General features: G+C 41.8%; 1 protein-coding gene and 1 long non-coding RNA gene across 5 annotated transcripts in view; one reads left to right on the top strand and one right to left on the bottom strand.

Moving 5' to 3' along the window:
- RIPOR2 (RHO family interacting cell polarization regulator 2) overlaps positions 1-27819 on the top strand; it is a 105463-nt gene that overhangs the window by 25988 nt on the left and 51656 nt on the right. The gene's annotated exons all lie outside the window — the stretch shown is intronic.
- On the bottom strand, positions 4-27757 carry LOC307220162. 2 transcript variants are annotated; one of them, XR_013840734.1, is made up of 4 exons: positions 27647-27757; positions 4005-4151; positions 1381-1508; positions 4-142 (listed from the first exon to the last, which is right to left on the bottom strand). It is a non-coding gene; the product is annotated as an uncharacterized lncRNA (long non-coding RNA). The 2 variants fall into 2 exon arrangements; XR_013840735.1 differs by lacking the exon at positions 4-142 and having other exon boundaries at positions 1177-1508; positions 27647-27751.

The raw sequence follows: 27819 nt of genomic DNA, 5'->3' as shown, positions 1-27819 counted from the left end.
GATCTCTAACAAAGCTGCCGCTTCTTTTGCCATCACATGTTGAAGATAGGGTGTCCACATTATATTTCTTAAAGGATCAAGTGTTCTTGAAGAGTCAGGAAGCTGCAGGGATGAAAACACACCACAAAGGGATGCCTTTCTCCTGCTAAATAAAAAGGCATTGTGGGTGTGATATAATGAATGAGATTCATATTAGTTACAGAGAAAGCTTACTGCAAAAGAGGGCAGTAGGCTTTAAGCTAGTCCTGCAGCCCTAGTCTGATGCACGTTTACTCACAAGTAGAGTTAGGGATTTACTCCCTACCAAATATGCATAGAAAAGCTATAGAAAACTATAACACTAAATCTATAGTTGCAGGTTGCATGTCACTAAAGTGGTTGCCCTTAGACATGTGCATAAACATTTGCAACTCCTACTGATGTAATTTTTAGTATGCATGTAAAAATCAACTTCAGTGCGGCTTGGCTGGCTTAAGCAGTTGTAGATCATGTCTCCACATCTCTAGAAGCGAAGAGTATTACAACCACCTGAGAGCCATTTTCAGCTGGATTATAAAACTGTGAAAGCAACAGAGAATGATTTATCTGTCTATCATTGTTTTTGCTATCCTGTCACAGCTTTTCTTGTGTTGTATAATGTTAGGATCTGCATAGAACTATAGCACGAAGTTCAATGAACTTTTGGGTGGTTTAGCTCATGTGCTGCAAGCTGCTGTTCCCAGTTGAAATCTCAGCTTGGCCACAAACCTTTCCTCAGCATTCAGTCTCCAGTCTATATTAGGGAGCTAATAAAATTGACCTATTTTACAGTGTACCTGGAACACCAGGATTTTGCTACATAAATGTAAGAGACCCTCTGGGCCCACCACCCATGATATCCTGATAACAGCATGGTAGGGAGGTAGGATGGGTGGGGTATATGTTTGTGGGACCCATCTCTCTTGCTGAATTTGTATTTTCTTCTGTCTGGAACATTTGGAACAGTTTTGCTTGTTTTATAATTGCAATGGTTTGATCTGTTTTCATAATTGTGCATTCTGTTGTTGGAATCTTTGGGTAAAAAATATTTTGAGCAACTAAATAAATAATGGCAGTGGGCTGCCTGTGACTTGTAAGAAAAGCGCAGCCAATGGCATCTTAATTTTTCCAGAATGCCACATTGGGGCTCAGAGGCCTGTGTGCGTGTGTACAACTTGCTGAAAGGTCATACATTTTGGAGCCTGAGATAGTGAAGGGTCATTAGAAGCAAATTTAGTGAAGGTCTCATCGGCTGCTCTGAAATATTTCATTGTTTGGTATGACATCTTTGGTGTGGTAGATTTGCACAGGAGTATTGATTCATTCACTAGTGGACAGTACATTCAGCATGGCAGTAGATACCAGAGAATCCAAGAATCCATCCAATTTCTTTTTCATTGTATGATGCTTTCTAATTTGAAAGTTAGCTGGTCTTGAGCTGATGCAGCTTGGAGGCAACTGGAATGGCTGTTGATGATGGGCAAGCATAGCTGTGGATACAACAACAGTTTCATGACAATAAAAAGTGGTGGCTGAATAGAACTCTGCAGTGCACCAAATCTTTAAAACAGCACATTAACATCTCTCAACAGGTGGTGAAACTGAGTCACTTACTGCTACCCTACCACAACAGGTGTATCTGTTTGCGATGAAGCAGAAGGGAGCATATGCCTTTAGTTACTGGGTTCTTATGTATTTTATTCTTGCCAAGGATCTCTGTGCATCTTTATCCTGATTAATCATGTATGCATAATCCATAAGAATTCAGTTTATACAAACAACTTGGTTCTCCTTCCCTTTGAACAGCTGGTGATTTCACACGTCCCCATCCCCCCTTTAAGTCTGTGTGTATGACAGCTAGAGATACCCAAAGTAGCTGACAAAAACAATCCCCTTACCTAGCTGGGTAGGACAGGTTTCTTTCCTACTCTGAATTGCTTTGCCTGTCAGCAGCGTCCACTCACTTCTGGTTTCAAACAGAGTAATTGTAAGATCAGAAGTGAAAACACCTACACAAGCCAAATGATTTGGGGCAGGCCCTGAATAAGCTGCAGGTGGTAAACTGCTCCAAGGTTGTTTTGTTTGTATTGCCTTTATCACCATAGCATTCTGGCAGAGTGAAGTCACTGGAGAGAAAGAGCATCTATTGAAAAAGGCGCTGTTTGATTTCTATAGCAAAACATGGTGAACACTTGTGTACTTCTCCACCTGCTGTCATTCTTTAGAAGACAATTTAAATATCTCCAGGTCAGATAAACACCCACATGTGTGCCAATGCATTTAGCAAAGTCAATGTACCTTTCCGTATATTTCTTGAAAGCATAAGCCTGTTACCCTTTTTTTATATATTGATGGGAGGTTCTGCTGCAGCTAAGATTTTTCCATGATTTCACATTGGCTTGGTTTGCACAGCAAGTGGAGAGGAATTCACAGCTGCTTTGCTCCTCCCAGTCCCTTTGCTGCCATGCTGAGATAAGGTTTGGCTTAGCATGCCATCCGAACTGGGATTTGTGGTTAAGGTCTGTTTTCACTAAACACAAGCCGTAGCCAAGGTTTGTTCTTTGCTACTGTTCATGGTTGGTGGTGAGAGAACTTAATTATGAGTCCAGGTTTGGATGACACACTAATCCAAACCTTTGCTGAGCTCAATATGGTACTAAAAAGGACCAGGGAGGAGACAATCAGTTAAGACCTCCCCAGAAGTCGGCAGATTTGTGCAGTCCCAGTATGCCATAGTTTGGTTTACTGTGTCATGTGAACCAGTGCTGGCACAATGAATCATAGAATTGTAGAGTTGAGAGGGATCACAAGGGTTGTCTATTCCAACCCCCTGCAATGCAGGAATCACAGCTAAAGAATCATGACAGATGGCCATCCAACCTCTTTCTTAAAAACCTCCAGTGAGCCTGACTTGGAGAGTCATTGGCCAATTACAAAGAAAAATAAATTATGATTAAAAAGCACCATAGATTATCTTTGAAGATGTTTAGTAGGGCCAGTTCTAGGATGACTTCTAATACTTGCTTAGTTCTTTTGCATATTTTTTGTATGATTGATGTCCAGATGCGTTGGATTTTAGGACATTCCCACACTTGATCTTAGCCAAAAGGCCGAGAAGCGATTAGGACATTCCCACCACATGTGGAGGTATGTGCCTGTGGAGGTGCATCTTCTCCAGCATTTTGATGAGGTTCCTGGGTGTTAGGTACCACCTGTAAGTGAGTTTAAGAGTGCGTTCTTTTATTTTCACTGATATGGATTTAAAGGGAGGTTTAGACCACATTCTGGTCCATTGGGTGGGGTTAATCTCATAGCCTAAAAAATGGAATGGCTCTTCAAAGCACATACTTTACAGTGCCATACTAATCATATCTAGTAAGCTGTATTGAATTCAACAGGGCTTATACCCAGGTAAAACGGGGGTTATTAGATCTCTCTCAAGACATAAGAGATGAATTAATATTAGCCCCTAATTTATTGCAATGTCCATGAGACAGCTACCCAACACCATGCCTATGCTTGCCTTTAGGGCCTTAATTGTTCCCATTCTTTCCATTTTCCAGTTGAGTAACTTGCTTGGATGCTCTTATGCTACATGACCCATTTTTCAGCTGTTTCTGCTAAGATGACACAGAGTTTCTCAAACAATCCACAGCACTAGAGATATCTCACTTCAAAGATGTTTGAGCAAATAGTGAGCCTGAAACTTGCAACCAAGAATCTCTGAGATCCTTCTCATTTATTTAGGTGTTTACTTTATTGAATATTAATTGCATCATTATCCTTTAAATTAATTCAGATCATCTTTCCATTTGCCCTTTGCAGTAAAGACATACAAATCCCTACGTACGTGCATATAACCCCTAAACACTTTTATTTATTTATTTTTAAAAAATGTTATACAGAAGATGAATATTGTGGTAGCAACGGTAACTTGCTGCACGGCCTGCCTGCCATAGAAAAGCCTTTGGTGGCATTGGGCTTACCTCTTCTGATTCTGAGCGACATTGTTTGCCTTTGGTTCTGCTGCTTGGGAGAGAGAGCCAGGGCGAGGCAGACAGTAAAAGAAATAAGAAGCGAGGAAAGGAATGCTGGGAAGAAGGTTCAGGACAATGACAAGAAGAGAAGAAGACCTGAGGCAAAGAGACAAAAGGCCAAAATGAACAGAGAGAAGAATTACGTGTGGCTAGGAACTATAGAACTGAGAAATGCCAAGAATCACATATTGATTTGAATAACTACTGCAATTAAATCTTTAATTCTGGTGAACAGTTAATATCCATAGCCAGGTAAAAATACCCATTGCGTCCCACTCACCTGGGAGTAAGCCCCGTTGAATTCAATGTGGCTTTCTTCTGAATAGACGTGATTAGGATTACACTGTAAAAGCCTTTTGAACAGGGAACGTTTCAACAACTTCTGAATGCCAGAAGTTGGGCACCTGTGCGTCCCTGTGGGGCAGTGTTCCAGAGGCCTTGGGACCCTGTTTCTAATCCTCACAGGTAATTCATTGCCTAGAGCTGATTTGCTTACTGGGTCATGCAGCCACAATTTTGCTTTGCCTTCTATTGAGATGTTCCTTCCAGAATTGTAATTGCATAGAATTTGGATGGTATGGTTTAAAAATTTATAAGCTGCATTCTGCCTCCCCCTCCCACAGCTGCTGCCAATGCATGTTATAAACTCCATCTTTGAAGCTCAGGAAGCATTATATATATAGGTTAATACATCTTTCTTAGATAGAAAAGTTGCAAGTAGCACTGCTATCAAGACAGTACATTGAAAGGGTACCTTTTGCTTTGAATAAGTGAAAGGACAGACAGATGGAATACATAATGTGAGCACTGGAGGGATAAAACATGAACATATAGTGTTGTTCAGGAAGGCCATTAACATTCCATAAGGGTTAAGAAAACAGAGATGACCTCTTTAAAATCTACAAAACACTTCTTTAAAATTCCAAACTTGTAGATTAAAACACTGAAATGCACAAATAGATTAGAGAGAGAGAGAAAATTAAATGGGCTTCCCCCTCGTAAGTAACCACAAAGCTATACATAATTTATGAATGTGTGTGTATATATGTACAACTTTTCCCCCTTGAGGGTTCGTCAGACACATTGCATGACCCAGTAATGGCTGCCTGTCTCTTCTAATCCTCGAGACCAGAAATGATCAGCTAGCAGTTCACAGGCCAGCTCTCTCCCCGCAGAGCAACTTTATCTAGCCTCTAGTTTCCCTGCCAATTTTTAAAGCAAGCAGAGTAGGAGGGGGAAATGTGCAAACGATTTCCTTTGCAAAGGAGAAAATGCAGTGGGATTGTGTTTGTATCTCATACGCATTTCATTTCGTGTCCCTTTCAAACCCATACTGGTAAGTAAGGAGGCCAAGCAACACTGCCTTTTGAGAGCACCTCAGCTTTTGCCGCCACCACCCCAACCTCATGTTCCACCCAAATGTTCATGCCTGTGAGGCTTTTGTCGGTAGGTGGCTAATGCCAACTTTATTACTGAGGCATCTAATCATAAGCCTGCATTTTTATCAAAGCTTATATTTTTGATTAAGGCCTGTATCTTAAAAAGAGCTTAAAGATTTTCAAATGTTTATGCCAGGCAGAAGACCAGCTGCCTAAGAACCTTGGCAATGTTTATTCTCCTGGACAAGGGGGCCCCCTGATTTATAGCAGAAAACAATTCTCAAAGTCGTAAAAAGGGAATTACAAGCTGAGAGCCAAGGTTACACTGACCCTACATATTACAGAAGATAAAAAAAAAGAGATAAACATAATTAAGAGTGGGTAAATAGTAAAATAAAACCATGTGCCTCCCATTAAACTTGAGCCATATTTTCCTAAGGTTGAAAGGTCAAGAGCAGTGAAAAAGGCAACTGGCTTGGCTGGAGAAGATAGGTTTCTTCCTATCTTATTTTGAGGCTGGAAACTGTTCCTTCCTTTTTTACTTTGAGAAGGTTTATTCTTCTAAAAAGCTATCTATGTTATGTATTAAATATATTGGCTTAAATGTAATTATGCAAAGGATTTAGAAAGAAAGAAATGTTAAATCCTTATGCTAGATTCTTATTTCATATAGTTGGAAGAGATCACAGGGGCCATCAGCCATCAGCCCAGCCCCCCTGCCAAGCAGGAAACATCATTAGAGCACACACATGGTTGTCAGGCCTTTGTTTAAAGACCTCCAAGAGAAGGAGATCTTTCAATGATGATGTGAACTCAAGATCCTTGACATCTGTTTAAGATAAAAATTTAAGATTAACCATTTGTTTTGGAGGGCAATAGGGCAAGGAGGGCAAGAGGTGAGCTGGTAATTAAGGTTCCTTGTTGAGACACATGTAAGATATATTACTACTTATTTGTCATTTATAGATAGAAGAATATATAGCTTTTTGTTTCCCATAAAAGGGCAAAAGGAAATGGGTGTATCTTTTGTGATTGGTTCTAGCAAACAGCCAATAGGAATTTCAACCAGGCTGATTGGACAGAGGCAGCCACAGGAGGAGCAAGGGGGCTGGATTAAGGAAATATAAGTGCTGGCCAGAATGGCAGGAGGGCAGGCCAGAGCTTGGTAACCATATACCACTGTGCCTCTCATTTATTTGTCTGACAAATAAATTATTACTTTAATTTCTCTATTGCTGCGTTGAATATTTCATTCCAGCTAAGCGTTAACCACAAGCAGGGTGCTACATTACCACACAAACCTTTCTCAAAAGTTTTCCTTTGGCAAAATTAGTTGCTGATCAGTAATCTTGAGAAACTGACAATACCTTTCAGCTGAAGTTTATGGTGACTTTTTTAAGAACATAAAGAGGCTACTCACCCTGTTCTCACAGTGGCCACCCAGATGCCCGTGGGACACTTGCAAGCAAGATCTAAGCACAAAAGCACTCTCAGCTCCTGCGGTTTCCAGCAACACACTGCCTTTGACCATGTTTTTTCTGTCTTAAAACACAATCCTATGATTTCTATATTCAGAAGTAAGTCCCACTATGTTCAGTAGGATATACTCCCTAGTAAGGGAATGGACCTAATGGCCAGGGGTCCCTTTACCTTTTTTAAGGGTGTTTAGAATTTCAGGTTAAGCTATAGTTTTCGTACTGAAAGTTTCCATAGTTTAAATATATTTAAGCTTGGCAGATATCCATACTAGTATTATAAGAACAGAACAGACTATGCAATGGAGACTTTATTCTGATTTTGCAGAGCATGGAAAGGATTCTGATTTTGTACTCAAACCTGATTATTAATAGATCACTTCTTCAGTACAACCCACCCTCAAACTTGGATCCTAAACCTCTCCCCTACCCCAACAATAATGCCATCAACAAGCAATTTTTGGAAATATCCTCTTTGAAATTTTGCATTTTCCTTTCATAATGATTTCCTTTAATAACGATACTGCTTCAAAATAAACATATGCAATAAATATTGCAAATTCTATGCATTTTGTGGGAAGCACTGTTCTGTTTTAACAGACACGCCTTCATATCTTTTTTCTTTTTTCATTTTAAAAAGGCAAGTCAGTCATCTCCTATTCCTCCAAAAAACATTGGAATGTTACCATGTATTCTTTGGTAACGATTCTGTAGCTGCCCAGTCTGCAAGGTTGGGAGACTGAGAGCAACTTCTCATGAAAGCTTTCACAGCTCATTTATTTTGCCTATCCCCTTTGGTTTATCTCCCACTCCAAGGGAACATGAATGCACATGGAACTCCCTGAGCCCTGGTGGAAAGAAAGGATAATTCTCTCTGGTTCATCACCAAGGCAACTGAAATTTCCTATAGAATTTACTTCTCATAGCAGTGTTGTTGTTTTTAAGTTCCTGCTGTACATCCGCCCCTTGAGAGAAATCTGGAGCTCTGGGGAAGATGGTGTTTCTCTTATATGTGTCTCCCACCGTTGATTTGATAGAACTCCTCTTCCACAGCCTTCCCACAGAGTTAAGAAGTGTGCAAAGCCCTTTATGCCTCCTAGCTTAACACTTGCTGAAAAACAGCACTGTCCCTTGAGAGGAGCCTTACACGAACACAATTTTATTTAGTCTTTAATAGATGTCTTCCCAAACGTTGCCCTGGTTCATGCATTGTTAGACTTGATGTCTTTGCATTGGGGGGAGAATGATAAACCTCCTCCCTTCCATCATGGAGATTAATGGATTGTCTGGGCTGAATGCTGCTCACATAATTTATTTCCCACAAAAAGGGGTGGGCTGAGCCTTCATGTGATCAGACCTTCACATGGAGACCCTGACTCATAACGTTTGGGTTGGGTAGAGGGGATAGACAGCATTGTTCATTTGCCTCACAAAGGCCCTAGGGAGTGTATGAACCAGGCCTTTGACATTTATATATATATAATGTCAGTGGCTTTTTGTATGCTGGCACCACACACCTTTGGAATGGTTTTTTCCTTCCAAGCAGCTCACACTGGCCTGATATTGCTGGGACATTCTGTTCTAACCATTCACCAACAAGTCATACCTTAGGCACTAATTATTGCCTTTTGATTACTTCATTTAAGGTAATTAAGGCATCAAGTCCGTATTTATCGGTGTGATGCTGATAATGCCAAGGTTGTTTGGGTGTTTTCATTTTGTTTAATCCTTTAAGCCACAGCCCTTGATACTGTTCATCAGTAGCATCTCATCTGATACAGATTTGTTGGGGTTTTTTAGTTCCAAATCTATAACAATACCAGTAATTAATGATAGATTCCAACTAAATGTCAGGAAGAACTTTCTGACGATAAGAGCTGTTCAACAGTGGAACAGACGTCCACGAGAGGTGCTGGACTCTCCTTCCTTAGAGGTTTTTAAAGCAGAGCTTGGATGGTCATCTGTCATGTGTGATCTAGCTCAGATTCCTGCATTGCAGGGGGACATAATGGGGACATAACAAAAACAACAACCTAGAAGCTATTTCCCCAGAGGGGAACCATACTGGGCTCTCCCGGCTAGCTTAATGAATGCCTGTACAGCCCAGCATGACATTTTTCCTGTCAAGGCAACTGACACTGAAAGGAGAAGTGTCAGGCACAGAGCATGCAGCAGCATGTCCCTTCTGCTTGTTCCTGCTACTGCCTGCCGCCACCCCCTGCAATCTAGAGGCCCTGCTAAGGAGGGGCTTTGAGAGGTGGCACCACAGGGAAAGCACACTGGGTGGGGTCTGCCAGGAGGGAAACAAATGGCATGTTTCCTGGAGGAGCCTCAGATCTAATCCTAGATCTGCAAACATGGCCACAGAAAAGGCCATCTCTTGAATCCTAATCCATCTTGCATCTGCCACTGATGAGGAGAGCCTCTAGAGCAGCCTTTCTCAGCCTGTGGGTCCCCAGATGTTGTTGAACTACAACTCCCATCACCCCTAGCTAGCAAGGCCAGAGCTCAGGGATGATGGGAGTTGTAGTCCAACAACATCTGGGGACCCACAGGCTGAGAACCGCTGCTCTAGAGCATACTTTAAAAGGACAGATGGGCTCATGCGGGAGGAGCATTCCTGTAGGTGTCCTGGACCCAAGCCATTTACAGGGAGCGCCCAACACTTAATGTTGCACCCCCAACACTATTCAGTGCCTGAATTTGTTGTGGATGAGAAAGGGTGTTGAATTTCTGCAAGATTGTTTATTGGGTGCATTATGAATGTTGGAGGGAAAGGGAAGGGACAGTGCCAGTGAAACATGAGAGGAAAGGAGAAAAGGGAGAGGCACAACAAGAAGAAGATGCTCTAAATGAAAAAGTTGATTTCTCCGTTCCTAGCATTTGCCCACCACCTGCTGAGTATCTGAGTCCCAAATTCCACATATTCACTTTCGGCGTGGTAAAGTCATTGCTAGCTTATCATACCTCTTCAATTTCACACAGCAAATAGTTCTTATAAATGTTCCTCCATATGTTTGACAATTGCTCTTTGCCGCATAAGAGAAGCTGTTGATCTTGGCGCCTTCCACCTGGCATTGTAAATGTCAGAAATGAAAGCACATTCATTAAAAAACATCTACCACATGTAACTTACAAGGTAAAATGAACCCAGGGAGTATCATCTCCCAATATCTGCGCATAGTGGGGAGTCTTATTGGAGAAAACGTAAAATACAATGTACACTTACCTAAACTGTAGCAATATATAGTTGCACCATTGCTTGCTTGTGCAACTAGTTCAGTTCTGTGTTGAATTCTAGTGAAGTCCTTTTGCAATTCTCTCCTCCACCACAGCCCTTCCTCCTTCAGCATTAGATTCCATGACATCACGTAATAGGAACATTCAGTGCAAAATGTCTTGTTACATGGGATTAGTGATAGCAATAGGAGTACAGAAACATTGCCTCACCCTTCTGCTATGGGAACTGCATAGACTGGTAGTTTAAGCTAAGATAGGGATGCAGCAATTAAGGGGTTGCCACAAGAGTACCAAATATTTAATGGGGACACTCATTTTCTTTTCATTGGTTCTAGGTTTATGCAGATCTTGTGGCAGCTTCAAAATCATTGCATGCCAATCTTACTCATCTTATAATACCCGGCATGTGGAGCCATATGCCCATCATGTGTGCCCATCATATTGTCACATGTTGACACCTTTTTGAGGGTTTCAGCTAAAGTGTGTTTCAAGATCCGAGCTTGTCTCAATTCTTTGTACCACATTTCCCCATAATATTTTTATTTAATAGTATTTGCTTTAAAATCCCGAGAGGCGAGTGGATTTAGCATAAGTCGGCCACAGAATAAATCCAATTTTACTCTTTAGCCACTTTCGTGCCCCCCCCCCTTTCCATGGCTATGAAAACAGGCCTGAGTGGAGTTACAAAAATGAAAATCTAAAGAAATTGCATTATTTATTAAGATGCACTTAATGTCTAGAAAGCCTACCATAATCATCTTACCCAGCATCCTACATTATAATTGTATTATCTGTTGGATCTACTAACAAGCAAATGGTTATATGTATGTGCATTAGCTCAACAACTAAAAAAGCTTTCTTATATTAATTAGATTCCTTTCTGCCACATAAGGGAATCCAAATTGTAGAGATGTTATTGGTGGAGATGGCATGGTGAAAAAGCATAATATGATTATTTTTTTCTTTTGTCTCCTTGAACAAAATGATTGTGTTGTTGGTGAGAAGCCTCAATAAGTTACTGTATTTTTCCATGTATAACCCCCCCCCCCATTTGTGAGGAATCCAAATTAAGAAAATGGGGGGGGGGAGATTTGTTGAGCTTTTGGGGGGGGGGATTGCCAACAATTGCTCACCCGCATGACCTACACTGCTACTCGCACACATCGCTGAAGCCACCAATCGTCTGCCCCCTCGCCACCAGCAGCCGCCAATCGCCGGCACAATTGCCACAGCGACAGCCAATCAAAACCAGCCCTTGAAACACCCACCAATCACCACTGACAATTTCCTGCTTGTGACAGCAACCAATCCCCACTCACCCCAATGCACTATCTGTGTATAAGACGACCCCCAATTTTTAAGATTAAATTATAATTTAAAAAAACCATCGTTTTATACACAGAAAAGTCTGGTATAATGTTGACTCAGAGGAAATTGTGTAAGGATTGAGAACTGTAACAAAGCTGATCTCTTGCGGCAAAACACAAAGCACGAAGCAAAGAGTCTTAACCACTTTCTTTCAGCATAAGCTGTTGTAAACTACAATCCACTTCATTAAAGCCACAAAGTGCTATTCTGAGTTACACACACAAGAAAGACCACAGGTAGAAAGGATTGAATTTGGGTGGGGGGGGGGCACTGCAGTATTTTTTTAGATCTCTGGTGCTTTGCAAGCTTTTTGTTTTGTTTTGGCATTTTGCTGTAAAATATCAGGACTATGAAATGTTGCAGTTAAAGCAAAGATGTGCTGCTTTTGTGAATGTTGACTTTTCGTTAGATGAACGACACTATATGTTTGTACGTTCCTTTTGCTACCAGGGCTGACTACATAAATAACCCTTTCTATCTTTGTAACAGCCCTGTGAGGTTGGCTAGGCTACATTAATATATGTAGCAGTTCTTGCGAATAGATTGCTGGGGGTGGGTGCGCCCAGGCACCGAGGCTCATAAATATAGCATGCTAGGCCCAGGGAAATCCTGTTGGCATTCCTGTTACACATGGAGGGGGTACTGTAAACTGTGAGACCAGAAGAAAATGAAATTCAGAATAGCCTAGACATTGATAATTATGTAATTCACAGTGGTTCTTCACAGAACAGTTGCTGATAACTCAGACATCCTGGCATTGGTAAGACAATGTGTGCAATGCCAAGAGAACTCGTCCTCTCATCATTACTTGTGAAAGATTTATTAATACATTTATTTTGAGTGGTAGGCCAAGTTTATTTATGACTTTGGGATACCCAGGCAGGAGTTGCTTTTAAGACTGCTGAGGACAGAATGATTGAGGCAGTCATTGCCTTTTTGTGCATACTTATCCCATTGCACACTCTGATTAAACAGTCTCTGCAAATATTTGAAGCACTACAAAACCCTGCAAAGCCTGTTAAACAGACATGGCACTGGAATGAGTGTGCACACCATGAGCGTATTTCATATCACCTTTAACAGCCTGCAAAAACTGTTCTTTGTCTCCAACCCCAATTTATCCACCCACACACTAGCATTCCCAGACATGTGCAGGGGAAAAAATATCCTTCATGCCTACCAGTTTACCCAGGGAAAAATGGCATGGCCTCGTTTTATATAGCTTTCACAAAGTATGGGGTGGCACTGCAAAGCTCTTCTCCGTGTCCCTCTTTATGAATCCTTGGTGCAGTTCCTGTAATAGACACCCAGCATCAATTATCTCATCCTGGCCTCCCACCCAAAAATTAGAAATCCATATTTCCAAAAAAAATATTTTTTTTAAAGTGAGCTGAGTAAGGTACAGTGGTACCTCGGGTTACATATGCCTCAGGTTATAGACTCTGCTAACCCAGAAATAGTGCTTCAGGTTAAGAACTTTGCTTCAGGATGAGAACAGAAATCGTGCAGCGGCGGTGCAGCGGCAGCAGGAGGCCCCATTAGCTAAAGTGGTCTTCAGGTTAAGAACAGTTTCAGGTTAAGAACGGACCTCTGGAATGAATTAAGTACTTAACCCGAGGTACCACTGTACACAAATTTAGTTCCTGTCCAATCAGCACAAGCTATTTGACATGTGTTGGCTTTTCTTGTTGCATAGGTTGCATTGCTTTCGTACAGAATTATAGACTTGAATTATGCAGATTGGACATGCACTTAATTTGTACACAGACAACTCTCTTTTTGTGGAACATGGTCAGTGTAATGGGCACAGTCTGGGCCAATTTAAATTACTGAGAATTTTGAGCTTGCATCCAGTGGCGTAGATCTCTTCCTCTTTTCTCAGTATCCAGGGTGTTTCTTCCCCTTCCCATTTGTCCCTCCCCATTCCTCACACTTACCACAAAGCAGGAGAGGCAAGCTTAATAAAAAAAGCACAAGCTGATGATTAGCATAGCAACTACTTATCCCTAATCGCTTCAAATGCCGATAATAGCATTTGTGGGTCATAAGTTAGAAAACTGGATATATCCATCAATGCAATGATGATAAATAAAATGGATTGTTTCTCATTCTGTATTGGCTATTTTTTAAATAATAAATAGAAAATCTGTTTTCTGATAGGTAGGTTAAAGAATGCCAATGTATGCAAAGCTTTGTTAATTTTATACATTGCAATTTGTCTCTTTAAAATTATTAAGAGGTTAATCCCCAAAACTTTTTTGTGCAAAACATATGGGAAGGACCACAGCTTTTGACTGGCTGGAGTGTGTCCTTCAATGTGGTAATGCGTCTCCTGCTCGCCTGGGTGGAGAAGGGGGCTAGTGTATGTAGAAACCTCTGACTTGCCTGGTTGAAATTTCCCTTTGTACAGTAGCCAGTGAGTCAAACCCATTGTATCAAGCCCCTCTCAACAGTGGATGTGGTCCCTGGAATTTTGCCATGAAAAAATGCAGCCCTAACCAGACACTCTGGTTTTAAACAAACTATGGTCAATTTCATAGCAACACAACCTCAGACTATGGGTTAGGGAACTCACTTGTTGAACTAACCAAAATTCATTTTAAACCAAGATCTCTGTGTCTGAATTCATATACATATTATACATATTATGCATCATGTTCACCTAGGTCAGTGGTGGCAAACCTTGGCACTCCAGATGTTTTGGAACTACAACTCCCATCATCCCTGACCACTGGTCCTGCTAGCTAGGGATGATGGGACTTGTAGTTCCAAAACATCTGGAGTGCCAAGGTTCGCCACCACTGACCTAGGTGGTTGTAATATACACAACTCTGGTTGACTCAGATAAGAAACATTTATGTCCTGCCCACAAGTCTCTACTTTTCTCTACTTCTTACAAAGAAAGAAGAAAGAATGATAAGTCCATCAGTTTCAGTGGCTATGCTGAGTGAGTCATATAAAGGTAAAGGTAAAGGTACCCCTGCCCGTACGGGCCAGTCTTGCCAGACTCTAGGGTTGTGCGCTCATCTCACTCTATAGGCCGGGAGCCAGCGCTGTCCGCAGACACTTCCGGGTCACGTGGCCAGCGTGACAAGCTGCATCTGGCGAGCCAGCGCAGCACACGGAACGCCATTTACCTTCCCGCTGGTAAGCGGTCACTATTTATCTACTTGCACTCAGGGGCGCTTTCAAACTGCTAGGTTGGCAGGCGCTGGGACCGAACGACGGGAGCGCACCCCACCACGGGGATTAGAACCGCCGACCATACGATCGGCAAGTCCTAGGTGCTGAGGTTTTACCCACAGCGCCACCCGCGTCCCAAGAGTGAGTCATATACTTGCCACCTATAGTACCTCTAGCATTAGATCCCATTATTGCATTTGCATTGCTAATCTTTGCAGTTATCTCTTTACTGTTGCAATAAAACATAACAGGTTTCCAGATGCTTTTTAGGCGTATTAATTAGGGAACACAGAATTCACGCACTCTCTCACGCACTCTCTCTCTCACACACACAACATGTAGAAAAGCTGCACAGCCAGTTCTGGTTGCTAAGCATTTTGAGAAATTGGAATGTACAGTTCTATCAAGCCCACTTGTGAGCTCCTTACTTCTGCCATAGAAAAGGGGGGTGGCATTGAGGGAAATAGTATGCAAGAATAACTAGAAATGTCTCTTGGTGTGGTTGACAGTTTGTGAGAGAAGTCAGAACTGGAAACGTATTTCAGATGTGACATTTTGGTGGCGAACGTGGCAGGAGTGTGCCCAAAGCAGAGTTGGCAGCTGCTTCTAGAAATCTGCATGCCAGGGATTGTAACCTCCCAAATGGGTCAATGCCTGCCTCTTACATTTGTTACTATTGGTGAGCCAAGGCCCTTTAAGAAGAGCAAAACGATAGACTAAAGAAGGAGAACCCTGGACAGGTACAGTAGCATAACAGGTACAGTGGTACTTCCGGTTATGAACTTAAATCGTTCTGGAGGTCCATTCTTAAGCTGAAACCGCTCGTAACATGAGGTGCACTTTTGCACTCCTGCTGCTGCCGCGCGACTTCCTCTTGCATCCCGGGGCAAAGTTCGCAACTGGGAGCATCTACTTCCGGGTTAGCAGAGCTCGTAACCCGAAGCATTTGCAAGGAGGATGGTGCATAACACGAGGTTCCACTGTACAGCCAGTGTTCCGCTGCCGAGAGAGGTCACTTCCTGGTTTGCATGGAGAAGCCATTTTCAACAGAGCCCAGCAATGGAATTGCACAGCTGTGCTGAGGCAGACCAGCTGTTGAAATTTTGCACCCCTAACAATTTTTGTGCCTGAGGCAGCCGCCACTGTGCCCCCCCTTGCTACTCCACTGGACAGGTGGGGAGCATATTTGTGAAAGGTTGTTCAGAACTCCCTAAAGCAGCTAGAAAACTAGCAAATAAATGACAGGACTTCTTTCTCCCAGATATGCTATCGCACCTCAGTCTACCTCCCAGTTCTACAGTAAAAGATAAAGGTACCCCTGCCCGTACGGGCCAGTCTTGACAGACTCTGGGGTTGTGCGCCCATCTCACTTAAGAGGCCAGGGGCCAGTGCTGTCCGGAGACACTTCCGGGTCACGTGGCCAGCGTGACATCGCTGCTCTGGCCAGAGCCAGAGCCAGAGCCAGAGCCAGAGCCGCACACGGAAACGCCGTTTACCTTCCCACTGGTAAGCGGTCCCTATTTATCTACTTGCACCCGGAGGTGCTTTCGAACTGCTAGGTTGGCAGGCGCTGGGACCGAGCAGCGGGAGCGCACCCCGCCGCAGGGATTCGAACCGCCGACCTTTCGATCGGCAAGCCCTAGGCGCTGAGGCTTTAACCCACAGCGCCACCTGCGTCCCTCCAATTTCTACAGTAGCCTTCCCCAATCTGGTGCCCTACAAATGTTGCTGGACTATTTCTATCATCCCTGACCCATGTCCATGCTAGCTGGAGCAGAAGGGTGCATTTTGACCTGCTGGGAGCCTGAAGGGCCCTGCCCTGCTTCTCTCCACCTGGCTTGGGGCGGGGCCTGACAGGCTCTATAAAGGAGTGTTGTTGCTGCTGCTGCTGGGCAGAGAGGGCTCCGTTTTTGTTTTGTTTTTGTTTTTGAATTGCTTTTATTTTATTTTATTTTATTTAATAAAAATTTTTATTAAAAGTTTTGTTAATACAATAGAGAAAAGACAGAATAAACAGATAATAGACAGAAAAAGGAACAAACATAAAATTTAACATCTTATAATACCCATCTTTTCTTCATCCTTTAGACTTCCTCACATCTCCCACTCTTGCGTTCCAAATTATAAAACTTTAACAAGCAACTTATCACCTTGTTTCAATTCTTATTGTGCACATTTCCAATGTTTTGTCCCTAACTTTGAATACTTTTATCTAGGTCTTACATACCCAACTTTAACACAATGTTCATTCAAAATTTGTTTTTCTCATAAAATTCACTCATTCTCATAATCTTATCTACTAACTTTATGGGCCCTGTTATTTTCAAATCTCTCATCCTTCTTAGCACTCATACAGTTTACAACGTTTTTGTAGATAGTCCTTGAATTTCTTCCAGTCCTCTTCCACGGCTTCCTCTCCCAGGTCTCGGATTCTGCCGGTCATTTCTGCAAGCTCCATGTAGTCCATCAGTTGCATCTGCCATTCTTCCAGCGTGGGCAAATCTTGAGTTTTCCAATACTTAGCAACGAGTATCCTTGCTGCTGTTGTTGCATACCTTCAGTTTCCTTACATTTCCAACACTTATTATCTGACAAGTGATATATTTTTGCTAGCTTGACTGGGGTCATGTACCACCTATATATCATTTTCATAATATTTTCTTTCAAGGCATTGCATGCCGTAAACTTCATACCAGTGGTCCATAACTTTTCCCAGTCAGCAAACATGATATTATACCCAATGTCCTGTGCTCACTTTATCATAGCTGATTTAACCGTTTCATCCTGTGTATTCCACCTCAGCAGCAAGTTATACATTCTTGAAAGTAATTTAGTCTTAGGTTCTAACAATTCTGTTTCCAATTTCGATTTTTCCACCTGGAATCCTAGCTTTTTATCCAATTTAAAAGCCTCTTTAATCTGAGCATATTGTAGCCAGTCTCACACTTTGTCTTTTAGTTTCTCCATACTCTGCAATCTCCAGTTATCTCCATCTCTTTCTAATATTTCCCAATACTTTGGCCATTTGACCTCCATGTTGGGTCTTTTCACTGCTTTAGCTTCCATAGGTGATAGCCACCTCGGGGTCTTATTTTCTAATAAGTCTTTATATTTTGTCCAGACATTAAACACTGCTTTCCTTACAATATGGTTCTTGAAATTCTTATGAATCTTAACCTTGTCATACCACAAATATGCATGCCATCCAAAAGCATTATTAAATCCTTCCAAATCTAAAACATCAGTGTTTTCAAGAAGCAGCCAATCTTTCAGCCAGCAAAAAGCTGCTGATTCATAGTACAACCTTAAGTCTGGCAGGGCAAACCCCCCTCTTTCTTTAGCATCAGTTAGTATTTTAAACTTAATTCTGGGCTTTTTGCCCTGCCAGATAAATTTAGAGATATCTCTTTGCCACTTCCGGAAACACTCCATTTTGTCCACAATCTGTAAAGTCTGAAAAAGAAACAGCATCCTTGGCAATACATTCATTTTTATAGCAGCAATTCGGCCCAACAAGGAAAGTTTCAGCCTTGACCAACTTTCTAAGTCCCTCTTGATTTCTGACCAGCACTTTTCATAATTGTCCTTAAATAGACTCAGATTCTTTGCTGTTATATTCACCCCTAGATATTTTACTTTTTTAACCACATTTAACTCTGTTTCTTTCTGAAACCTCTCTGACTCTGAAGTTGTCAATTTTTTTTCCAGCACCTTAGTTTTTTGTTTATTTAGTTTAAATCCCGCCACCCGACCAAAGTCTTGAATCAATTGTAATGCCCTTTTTGTACTAGATTCTGGCTCCTGTAAGGTCAAAACTAGGTCATCTGCAAATGCTTTAAGTTTGAACTGTTTCGCTCCGACCTGAATTCCTTCCACCAACCAGTCCCCTCTAATCATATTCAGGAGCACCTCCAGGACCGAGATAAATAACAGAGGGGAAATAGGGCAACCTTGTCGTGTTTCTTTTTCAATTTTAAACTCTTCTGTCACCACATTGTTAACTATCAGTTTGGCCTTTTGTTCTGAGTAGATTGCATCTATCCCATTTTCAAATCCCCGTCCCACTCCCATCCCTTCCAAGTTTTTCTTCGTAAACTTCCAAGAAATGTTGTCAAAGGCCTTCTCCGCATCTATAAATATTAACACTGCTCTTGTATTAATATTTGTTTGCAGAAGTTCTAAAATATCAATAATATTCCTTGTGTTAGCAAACAAATGTCTTCCTGGGAGAAAGCCTGCCTGGTCTTTGTGGATCACATCACTTAAAACCTTTTTAAATCTGTTTGCTAGAATGTCTGCAAAAATTTTGTAATCCACATTAAGAAGGGAAATGGGGCGGTAGTTCTTAAGTTGTGTCTTTTCCAATTCTGATTTAGGTATCAATGTGATGAGAATTGCTTTTATTTTTTATCTATGTCATTTTAAATTGTGATTGATATTAATGCTGTATTCTTAGTTTTAGATTTTATGATTTATGTGGAAACTGTTTTTTATTTAGTTGTGTACTTTTTGATGTGTTTTATTTATTGTTTATGACTTTTGTTATGTTGGTAATTATGTAATTCTTGTCATGTTATAAGCCGCCTTGAGCATTGTTTTAACTATGGAAAGGCGGCATACAAATAAAATGATGATGATGATGAAGAACAGCTGGAGGGTAAAAGATTCTCCACTCCTGGTTTGGTGTGTCTGCACTTTCTTTGTGTGTGTTTTATTGCACTTTAATTTATGTAACTTGAATGCAAGATGCATTTTTTAATATTATGAGAATTGCCATTAGGAGTGGATATAGGGTGCATTATAAAGAAATGAGTAAATTGTCAGTAGTAATAAAAATAGACTGTATTGTTAATGTTAGGAGATCTTTTCCCATTACTATTCCCATTGCACATTTCCCAGATTTTCATAAGAATTATCACATATTGTGCCCCCAAGGGAAATGCATCTGCAAACGTGTCCTAAATGTTCACCCCTGTGCGAAAATTGCAAGAGAGTTGAGCGTTAGCAGCACAGATTGCAAAGGTAGGATGCTTTTAAGCACCCATGTGATTATTTGAAGAGTTAATACATGCAAAGCAGTGAAATATTACATTTTTATGATGTTGGTGAAGAAGAATCCGTTTGTGTTCATGTAAATGTAATACAGTCCAGAGTTAACACAGATTGGTGTTCCTTCAGTTGCCCAAGGCAAACCTTGCTTTTGTGGTTCTTATTATGTGTTTTGTACTTGGCTGCATCCTGGGTGACCTATTTTTAATGCAATGGCAGATTACACTTCAATAGAGTGAATAATTCATAGGTATAGTAGCACTATCACAGTAGCAATACAATAGAAGCTTTTATGCCTGTCTAATTGTGGAGAGAGGCAGCATTCTCTGGCATTTTCTACTGAATTAGCAAAACAAGATACATGTGAAATGAATGATTTTTTCAAATGCAGCAACATCAGGGACACTGAATGATGTGGAAAGGCAGGTTTGGGCTAGCCTATGTGGTATTCAAATGTTTGTTATATAGCTATTGAGGTTTTGGGGGGATTTGACTGAAATAAAGGAAGACAGGATGAAACTGGACCTATTGGTTTTCTGCATTTTCTACTGCAAAGTTATATTGAAAACTTCCCCAGAGATAGCTTGTAAGTTGTATATGCACCAAGTAGATTAGATACAAAGTAGGAAGGTGAGCAGACATTAGCACCCCAAAGCTTCCTGGAATATATATAGCCCAGGGAAAGTTAGTGCATGTCGAATACATACTTTAAAAGTCCAATAACAAACTGAGGCATTTCAGGTGTGCAAGTAACAATAAAAAATATAGTATACTTTTATAGGTCAAATCAGCAGAATTCCCATTTCACAGCTATCAGCAGGTCTACAAAAGCAAACGCAAACTGAAATTGTTGTGTTGGTGGAAGCAATGCCAGAACTACTGGGGGAGAGGGGCTAGCTGGGTTTTTCCCCCCAGATGAAGCCTCAGGGGGGCGCCATTCAGCCCCCCTGCCTATGTGTGTATGTACACAAATGTGTGTGCCAAACTGGGTGTTTATCTAGGTGAAACAAAGCCTACTTTCGCCCCTGGATGGAAGTGGTGTTTCTAAATGACAGGAATATAATATTACACCAGGGCAAAACTTCTAAGGGCCTGTCCATAGCTCGGCTTAATGTGGATTGTGAACCATAGCTGTCAAGTGTCCCTTATTTGAAGGGACAGTCCCTTATTCCAGCACCATGTCCCGCTGCTGTCCCTTATTGATGGATGTCCCTTAAATGATGTCCCTTAAATGATGTCCCTTAAATTTCAAATGAAGCAGCTCCTCTCCCTCCCTCCCTGCTGGCCAGGGAGGAGGGAGGCTCCAACTGTGCTGCTTGGCTGTGTTGCTCCCCCAATAAGAAGTCTAAGAACTGTTGGCTTTTTGCAGTATGGTAGCGCTGCAGAGAGCTTGCTGGGGAGACCATGCATTAAAAAGGGACTCAAAAATAACTTAAACAAGGTTTTAATTACAAAAACAAAAACTCCTTATACACTAAATACATCAACAACAAACCAGACCCAACCAACCCAACCCAACCCCCAGGGTGATGGGAGAGCTAGGTGCTGCTCCTTATATACTACATGCAAATGCTGACACACCTTAATCAATGCAACTCAGCAGCACCTGCTATGTTTCACAGCTGTAAAGCTGGGTCTCGTTATCTTGCTCTGGCCCTTGCTCTGGCCCCTTAAAGACATACACATTAGGTGGAACAATGATGAACCTTTACATTTAAAGAAACCATTCAACATTTCCCCTGCGGTTCATCATTGTGGAACAAAAACATAAAGCATACTTTGTACATGTTTTTCATGTGTAACCTTTGGAAGTGCTTTTGTAAAAATGTCCCCAATTTGATTGTTACCTGGAACATATTCAAATACAATCATTTCATCAGCAATTAGTTTCTTTACAAACTGCAAACGTAACCTTAAGACTCTAGTGCGCTGCGTATTGGTTTCTGAACATAGGATGGCGAGTCCACTCTGGGAATCAAGGTAAACTTTTACTGGTAGTGTTACTTGCATCTGTAGGTCTGCGAATACTTGCAGATACCATTCTACATCACGAGTTGCCTGAACGCATGCACATAATTCACTCTCTGTTGTGGAGAGACAAATAATGGTTTGTGCCTGGGACTTCCATTCAAATGGACAACCGTTATAACAAAACACCATACCAGACACACCCCTGCAATTATTTTGTTCCACTGCATGAGATGCATCGCAGAAAATTTCAAAACCTTTGTCAATACTTAATGTAAACTGCAACCTATAATGTTTGGTATGTTTAAGGTACATTACCACTCTCTTAAGAGCAGAGAAACATTGTGTAGTGGGCTTTTCCACAAATTTTGCCAGAAAGTGAAAAGCATAAGTTATATCTGGTCTTGAGATTCTTTGAATGAAATTTAGCTTGCCTATAGCAGAACGATACAAAGTTTTGTTAGGGAATGGCTTATCTTCACCTGTAAAGGTGAAACCACACACCATAGGCGTTTCCTTCCCATTTGCATTTTCTAAACGTAGCATTTCAACAAGGTTATCAATTTTTGCAGTTTGATGAACCAGAAAAGATCCATTTTTGCCTTTATCAATTTGCATGGATAAGTAATTTTTAGCTATGCCTAATTCCACCACATCAAATTTCTTCTGTAACTGTGAAACTACCTCTTCATATTCCTGTTTAGATTGTGTAGAAATTAACACGTCATCTACATACACACATATCTTTGTTACAGATTTTGCCCTTTCCTTTATAAACACACAGTTGTCTGCCTTTCCTTGTGAAAAACCAATATCCAGCAATTCTTTTGCTAAAGTTTGGTGCCAATTCCTTCCACTTTGGTGCAGACCATAAAGGGATTTATTTAATTTGCATACCAAACCTTCAGCAGCGTCTATGCCTTCAGGAACACGCATAAAAATTTGTTCTTTTAAATCTGCAAACAAATATGCAGTTTTTATATCTAGGTGATAAACAGAATGTCCACGTTGTGATGCATCTTTTAACAAAAGCTTAACTGTTTCATATTTTACACTTGGTGAATAACACAAATCATAATCTTCACCTGGAATTTGTTGAAAACCCTTAGCAACTAATCTTGCTTTGTACCTTACAACTTCATTTTTGTCATTCATTTTAACTCTATAAACCCATTTTGAATCAATAAGTCTCATATCTGGGGTTTGTGGTACAAGAGACCAAGTGTTATGCTCTTTTAAAGAAGCTATCTCAGAGTTCATAGCTTTATACCAATTTGCAGCTTGGTGCTTAGGTAAATTCTGAACATCATTGTAGCTTTTTGGCTCAAAAACCGCCTTATTGGCATACACAGTATTAAAATGTTCATCTGCAAATCGTTGTGGCTTCTGCCTCTTTCTATCTGAACGTCTCAGTCCAGAAGGAGAGTCAGACTCCTCAGACTTAATGGGACTAAGTGAACTACTAGTTTCAGGTTGTAAATCATCATTGTCAGACTGAAGAGGTGCCTGTAGGCTAAGCTCACGGTCAGAAAAATCAAGAGAATCTAACCTCCCTCGGGTGCCTGTGACTTTAAATCATCAAGCAAATTATCAGATTCAACAGGCTTTTTGTCTTTTTCCATTAATTCAGAAGCACCATTTCCTGCTGCTGCTGCTGCTTCCTCTTCTTCCTCAGTACTATCTATACCGTCAGTATCTTGGAAAACAGCAACTCCATTCCAATTTACAGTTTGTATCATGCTTCTGGTAATATGAAATTTGCCAGTTGCTGGTATGTAAATTCTGTACGCCCCCTGCTGGTATCCCATTAATTTTCCCTGAACACTACGCTCACCCAATTTTTGCTTAGCAGGATAATGCATGATTACATCTGAACCCCAAATGCGTAGGTATTTCAGATTAGGGCGTTTTTTAAACAGCTTCTCATAGGGGGTGACATCTAAACCAGAATGATAATTGCGATTTCTGACATAACAAAACGCATTAAGCGCTTCAGCCCAAAAGTCTTTGGGCAGATTAGCATCGTGCAGATACGTTTTAATCCCTGCCTGCAGGTCACGCTGCACAACTTCAACAAGCCCATTTTGCCAGGGACTTCGGGGGCAAGATAACTCATGAGTAGTCCCCTGCGCTTCCGGGAATTTCTCAAAATCCTCAGAAACAAATTCCCCGCCCCGGTCAGAAAACAGGTTCTTAATTGGTTTGTTAAAGTGCGTTTTTACCCAGTTGCAAAAAACTTTGTACTTCTCAAATGCTTGGGACTTCTCAGCTATTGCATAAGTCCAACAATATCTACTATACTGGTCTATGAGGGTGAGCCAGTACTTTGAACCTCCTAATGATGGTGGGAGTGGCCCAACTAAGTCACAATGTACACGTTCAAATGGCTCAGTTACTTTCCTATCTGAGCACCTACTCTTGCGTGCAACCTTAATCTTATTCTTGCAACAGGATAAACATTGCATAAAGAATTTACATGGTTTTAAGTTGAGGCCATTAACAATATTCTTTGTTTTAATTACATCAGCAAAATTCAGGTGTCCCAGAATTCTGTGCGCCTCATGGACACACCCGGCATGAGGCCTTACATTCCTCAACCCCTGGCTTGACTGTGCTGCTCTGCAGTTTATAGGCAATTGGGAGTAGGTGCGAAAATACAGTCTATATAAACCATCAGAGTCCCGGGCATACAATAGACGTTTGTTCCCATCGAAAAACTCACACACTGAATTTAAGAAACGCACACTTATGCCTTGACGAGCAAAACACCTTACTGATAATAAATTGTCCACTGATGGGCAGTAAATGCAGTTCACTATTGTTATGTTTAAAGAGTCAAGTTTAACAGTACCCTTGCCAAGCGACTGCAAGACTTGTGAATTGGCTAAATGTACATTACCAATTTCCTCTTCGAAAGAAATAAACAAGCTTCGATCATTGCAAACGTGCCGAGATGCTCCTGAGTCCACAATAAAAGAATTCCACTTGGCACCTTTAATTCTTTTATGATCTGCAGTCTGAGCGTGAAAAGCTCGCGGCTCGTTTCTGTCTTTACGATACGATGTCGACTGCTGGGCTGACAACCGTGACTGACGAACAGAAACAGGCTTAGGAGTACTTTGCTTTCTTTTGGATCTGCAGTCCTTTGCAAAATGTCCTTGCTTTAAATGCAGTTGTATCACCACAAGTTTGCATATGGCATTCCTCATTCTTTCTGGAAATAGGAGTGCTTATGGCACAAGCCTCCCTTCTATCCAACTCGCCCATTAATCTTGCCGTTACCCCTTCCACAGTTAATTGTGCTGGTGGAACGGCAGATATCTAGCTAGCTATACCATCAAAGTCCTCATTAAGAGAACAAAGAATGATAAAAACATACTGAATATCAGGTATGTCCATGTCCCTTCGAATTAATTCGCCGCGTATTGCCTCCAGACGTCTCAAGTGTGCTGCCGAATCACCACCAGGCTGCAACTTCGTCTGGTACAGCTGCTTGAAAAACGTCAATGCAGACGCTGACTCCTTTCTAACATGCACTGCTGCAAGACTGTCCCACATTTCTTTGGCAGTTTTCTTATTCCTTATATAGACTACTTGCTGGTCGCTGACTGTCAAATTAATTATCGCCCTGGCTTTTGCATCTCCTTTCGACCAAGCATTAGTTACAGGGTCAGGAGGGTCTTCAGTTACATAGGTCCATACTTCCCTAGAGGTCAAAAGCGCCTCCACCCGAAAAGACCATAAACTATAGTTCTCATCTGTTAGCTGTGGGAAGACCAGAGCCTTCTCAGCTTCAGGAACCCGGTCAACCATTCTGGAAATCTTCCAGACCCACAAAAACAACACTAACAGGAGAAGGAGTTTTCAAACCTTTCTTAGAGTCCAAAAATATGCAGTCATCCACTCAGCAGCTGGGCCCATAACCAAAGATGTTGGCTTTTTGCAGTATGTTAGCACTGCAGAGAGCTTGCTGGGGAGACCATGCATTAAAAAGAAAGGGACTCAAAAATAACTTAAGCAAGGTTTTAATTACAAAAAAACAAAAACGCCTTATACACTAAATACATTAACAACAAACCAGACCCAACCACCAACCCAACCCCCAGGGTGATGGGAGAGCTAGGTGCTGCTCCTTATATACTACATGCAAATGCTGACACACCTTAATCAATGCAACTCAGCAGCACCTGCTATGTTTCACAGCTGTAAAGCTGGGTCTCGTTATCTTGCTCTGGCCCTTGCTCTGGCCCCTTAAAGACATACACATTAGGTGGAACAATGATGAACCTTTACATTTAAAGAAACCATTCAACAAGAACGACTGGGGGGTGGAGCTTGCATGCCTTGTGTGTGGCTAGTTAATGCAAGCTGAGGGGTTTTTTGAATGCTGGGCGCCATTTTGTTGCACATGCTGCTGCAAACTTTGCAGTGCAAAGCCAGGCCGGGGAGCCATCTTAAGTTGAGGCTGCATAGGCCTTGTGGCACATGTGAGTCAGATTCTAATCATTTGAACCTCTGGTTACAAAGTTGGTTGGACAGTGTTCTCGGAGCTACCAGCATGAGTTTGACCAGACTGCAGGAGGACAGGAAGACTGGAGTGCCTGGAAAAGGTGAGGCTGCAGGTCCCTTATTTTGGCTGCTGGTCCCTTATTTTCAAGGCTGCTGGTTCCTTGTTTTCAAATCTGTAAGTTGACAGCTATGTTGTGAACCCCTTGTGCCTCCTTTAATTCCCCCTTGTCCATGCAGAAGTCTCCTCCAACTGCTTCTGTTATCTACACTTGCTGCCCCCTAAATCTAGAGATTCCAAGTGCTCTGGAAATCCAAATAGGGGAGTCAGTTGTACAACCAGGCATGAAGAAGTCAGAGGTTTGTACATGAGCACACCTCTCTTGATTTCAGCCAGGCAAGTTCAAACATACATTCCAGCCATCGAAGCCGAAAACTCCAGAGGAGGGTGTGAAGCAAAGGCAGTGACAGTTGAGACCGGGGAAGGCTAGAGGCTAGAAAGGTATAGAGAGGCATGTTTGCACCCCAACCCTGAGGTTAAGCACCGCTGCATTAGAGACTCCGCTCAATGCACAGCTGAAGGCTAATGCTGTGTTCATCTGCGAGGTGTACCACTAACACTGTTGATGGTAATGATTAATCAACGGTATAATGACACCTAGTTACAAAACAGAAGCGCTAATACTACCCATATATGCCCTGATTCAGATTATGTCTGTGTGTACACCATAAGGCACAACTGAAGCGCATTCTTTCCGTCAGAGTATTCCGGGCAGAGTTGCAATTCCCAGTAACAAACTGCAGTGCCCAGAATTCCTTTTTGGGTGGGGATGTGTTTCAAATGTATGTTCAAGGTATAGTTCATATGCAGCCTTAGTAGTGTGAATTATGTGTGATTAGTGGCACTAGATATGGGCGGGGCTGCTCATGTGCACCAGAATGCACTAAACAACTAAAGCAGCAACTTCCAGAATCATATGGTTTAGGGGCTTCTCATCCTCAAATTCTTATGCCACTACACCTCTGCTGGTCTTTAAGGTTCCACAGAACTCTTCTCTTCTTGCATTGCTGAGAGTGACATAGTGCTTATAAACATCCACGCACAGAAACACATTTTGATGAATATACAGCCCCTGGTTTTGCATTCACCTATCAGTCCTCACCCCCCCCCCCAAAAAAAAAACAACCCAGGTTGGATACAACTGGGCATAAGGAAGGCTTCAGATAATTATCCACCCTGGTGGAACAACAGCGCGTCAGAAATTGAACCTGGCAAACTGCTGCGGCATTCACTCTCGCCACGGTGCAGAAAATAAACTCCTGTCTCCCCTGAGGCATGGGAGACGGCATTACATAAATATTTGCAGAGGAAACAAGAATGCCAGAGTGATCAAATGAAGGGAAAAGGGAAAGCTCTCCTCACCTATAGCAGCTAGTTAAGTCTCGGAGAAGCAGCTGTTTCACTGATCCCTATAGTCTCAGCACGGATGACGCTGGAGTCAGACGCTGCGACCCCCCCCCCCCACTTCTCTCCCTCTCACACACATTCCCTCTCTTCTCTACTGTAACTTTACCAGGGTAACAGAATTGTAGATG

Source organism: Podarcis cretensis, assembly GCF_951804945.1.
Source record: "Podarcis cretensis genome assembly, chromosome: 7".
Taxonomy (NCBI): Eukaryota; Metazoa; Chordata; class Lepidosauria; order Squamata; family Lacertidae; genus Podarcis; species Podarcis cretensis.
This window is presented reverse-complemented; position numbering and strand designations above follow the sequence as displayed.